Below are 3,938 nucleotides of genomic sequence, written 5' to 3'. Positions count from 1 at the left end.
CTTTTACCCCATCTCGTTAACTTAACTCACGGATATTAGCGAGGCGGAGCGGATAAACCTACGAAACGTCCACTTAATTCTTTTTTTCAAAATGTCCAATCCAATTCCTATTAAAAAAAAAAGAAATTTATCAACTTAATTTATAATAATATTTAAGGAAACTACTCAGATAAAGACACTTAAAACGTCTTTTTTAAAGACATTTTTTAATTTTAAAAATTTAATATATATAATCGATTAAAGTGTGTTATTTTTATTAAAATTAAACCAGACAAATCAATTTGATTGAAAAATGATAAACCAAATCTTGAATGAATCTAAATTAATATTCTTTTTTCATAGAAACTAATTACAATACTCTTATTATAAAAATTGACTAAAATACTCTTATTATATATATACACATATATAAATTTTAAAAATCCTAAATCCTAACCCTATGACGGCATAGAGAAGAAAAGGGTTAGAATTTAGAATTTTCAAAATATATATAATAGAAGTATTTTAGTTATTTTCTATAATAGGAGTATTGTAGTCATTTTTTATAAAAAAGTATTAATTTAGATCGGTTCAAAATTTAGTTTACTGATTTTTTAGCTAAATCGATTTGTCCGGTCTAATTTTGATAAAAATAATCCAATTTAATCGATTACAGGTGTTAAATTAAATTTACAGGTGTTAAATTTTAATTATTAAAAAAAATTTTAAAAAAAATTGTTTTAGGTATCTTGATGACTTGATGTAAGTGACTCCCAATATTTAATTGATAGAATTATAAAAAATTTAGACTAAAACTTGTGAAAAATAATAAAAAAATATTCTTGCCTGTCTACCATTAAATGAGATAGGCTCGTATTCTAATTCTAGACCAAGCTCAAAGCGGATAGGGTGGGAGTGTGGGACGGCCTATCTCATTTGCCACCCATATATTTACAACACAATACAATATGTAACTAATGTAAGGTAGCTAATGGCTTTTTTTTTTTTTTTCTTATTTTTTAATTCTATTTTTGTGTATTATATTATATATCAATTTTGCATACTTAGCAAAATTAAGAGACAATCTAGTGTCGCACTTACTACCTACAAACTACAACAGTATATTCTCTACCTTAATTCCGTAGCCACTGTTAAAGAAGTTAGGCAAAAATAAGTTGTTTCTCAATCTTTTTTAGCCACACTTTCTGCCTGATTATTACCCTAATTAAACCCAACAAATTGAGATATAATATTATAAGTAGTCAAATAATTGTGATTACTCGATGAATGAAAAGTGAAAAATTGTTTGAATTTAGTTTTTGATGAAAATCCTTTTTTTTTTATGGATGAAATTCTTAATCTGCCCTGCCACATACATATATCACTTTGAAATCATAGCATCATATACTAAAAATAAAAATATAAACCAAACTCAGCTAATATTTTTTCATTGAATTGCTATTTCAAATAGCCAAATTATAGATTTTGTTATTCTCCTCCTATAATCCAATCAAATTATATTATGTGTATGTTAAAATCAATTATCAAAATTAGTTATTATTATGAATTTGTATGTATAAATACTAAGGTTTTGAAAATTAAACCGATCATCAAATCGTTCGAATTACTGATTCATTAATTTAAAAATTCAACCAATTTAACCGTAGTTCAATCGAAATAATCGAATTATAATAAAATAATATATCAAATTATAAACAAATATACAAAAATATAAATATATTTTAATATGAATCTTTTATTTATATATATATATATATATATATATATATATATATATTTAAAGTATAATTCCAATTAAATTCTCATAATCACATTTAAATACAACCCATTAGTCAAATATAAAAAAAACAAATATCAAAAGGTCAAAATTTATATACGTATAAAATTTATAATATTATATGAAATTTAAGATCAAGATAGCCACAAGAAACAAAAAAAAAATCATTAAATTAACCAAACCTAATATTCGATCATATACTTATCTATGTAATTAAGTTAATTCAATTCATCTATTTCTTCATTAAAAATAAAGATGGCAAATTTATATCTTCTTTAACAAAAGACTGATCATAACGAACAAATAGACACTCTGATTTTAACAAAATTTTTAGCATAACTTTAATAAAGATTAATAAAATTTTTAGCCGATCACAATTTTAACAAAATTTCTGTATACTTTTAACAAAGATTAACATTCTTTTTTCAAAAGTTAACTAAAAAAATCCTGCAATGAACTAATCATTCAATGATTCAATCAACACCAAGAATACAAAATATAAAGTATAGAAAAGAATAGCACTAGGTCATTGCTAATCATTCAATGATTCAAGTTATGAAAGGAAAAGCTCTAAGATGGTTCAGTCATCGCTAATAACCATATATGTGTGCAATCTTGCGAGAATCAAGCAACAATTTAGCAATCATCAACCAAAATTTCAGATCTAAAATCAGTAACAACAGAAATTATATGATTATAAATTAGTAATTACAATGAAGCAGCAACACAAATTCGGCAACAACATAACCAAATGCAACAATTAAAAAAACTTCATGCCAACAATAACTTCAGAATCCAATTTCATAACACAAACTCAACTCAGAATCTTAAAAATTAACTAGAAAATAAAGATGAAACTAAAGAAGAAGTGGCCTACCGGTGAGACACTGAGGGAGGAACGGCGGTGACAGAATGAGTTCGGAGAGAGTGTGAGCTCGGAAGAACACAGCGCTGACAGTGACCTCATAGAGATAGAGAAAGAGCTTGAAGAGAGAGACGTCGGAAACAGAGTTCGTTATGACAAGGAGACGACAGTCAAGTAAGAGCAGTTTGCACGCAACGGCAACAAGAAGAGCTCCGAGCAGAGATTCCACGGCAAGGAGAAGGGAATGAGTGCCAGAGACATTGGCAACAGCACCCTCTGTCAGTCACAATTCTGGCGGCGACGGTGAGCTCTGGCCGAAGAGAGGAGTTCGGTGATGGTAGGAGTTGCTGCCTGCTGTAACTGGTGATAGCTGGCTGATGAGTTGATGAATCGTGGGACTGGGGAGACCTTTAGGTAGCGTTTGTTTTGAGGTATTGGGACGGAGATTGTAAGACTGAGACTCAGTATCATGTTTGTTGGCCCAAAGACTGGTATTAAAATTTCAGTCTTTGTTCCCAAAATTTCAATATTTCAATACCTCCAAAAAGTGGGGACACAAGAGACTAAAATTTTTTGAGACGGAAACTAAAACTTTAATAACATTTTATATCTAAAATATCTCTATTTCAATTAATTAATTCCAACTTTATCCTTTGTGCAAATTAAATTAAAACTTCGTTCTTATTTTAGTCTTTATCTTCCACTTTACACCAAATACAATACTGAGACTTATTTTAATCTTTATCTCTCAGTTTCAATCTCTCAATCTTTGTCTCTATTCCAAATGATACCTTAGGATTAACTGGTTAAGAGAGGGTGAATGTGTGAGTGGAGACTAGGGCTGCAGTTTGAACCTTTAGAGTTTGGAGGGTGGGTTACTTTCGGATTCAGGAAAGGAGTGGAAGGAGGAGTGAGTGATGGTGTTGCAATTTGGTTAGGATTTCTTTGAAATTTGAAACAAAATGACACCGTCTGAGAAAACTTTTAAAATTGGCCGGATTCCGATTTAGTTCAACTAACCGATTCTCAACCAGTTTAACGGTTTACGATTATAACTTCTAACCGAATTGCAAATTTCGTCGATTCACAGTTCAACTGATTCAACAGGACAATTCGAATTAATTTTTAAAATTTTAATAAATATATATATTATTTAACTTATTTTTAATATATATTTTATATTTATATTTTATTGTATATTTTTATTTTATACTAATATCTCATTTTAATATACAGTCAACATCATTATTAATATATTGATTTTCCCATCCCATTACTAAATTGAGTAAGAAAACT

Source organism: Arachis hypogaea, chromosome 15 (assembly GCF_003086295.3).
Source record: "Arachis hypogaea cultivar Tifrunner chromosome 15, arahy.Tifrunner.gnm2.J5K5, whole genome shotgun sequence".
Taxonomy (NCBI): Eukaryota; Viridiplantae; Streptophyta; class Magnoliopsida; order Fabales; family Fabaceae; genus Arachis; species Arachis hypogaea.
The sequence above is the reverse complement of the archived record's forward strand: the minus strand, read 5'-3'. Positions refer to the sequence as shown.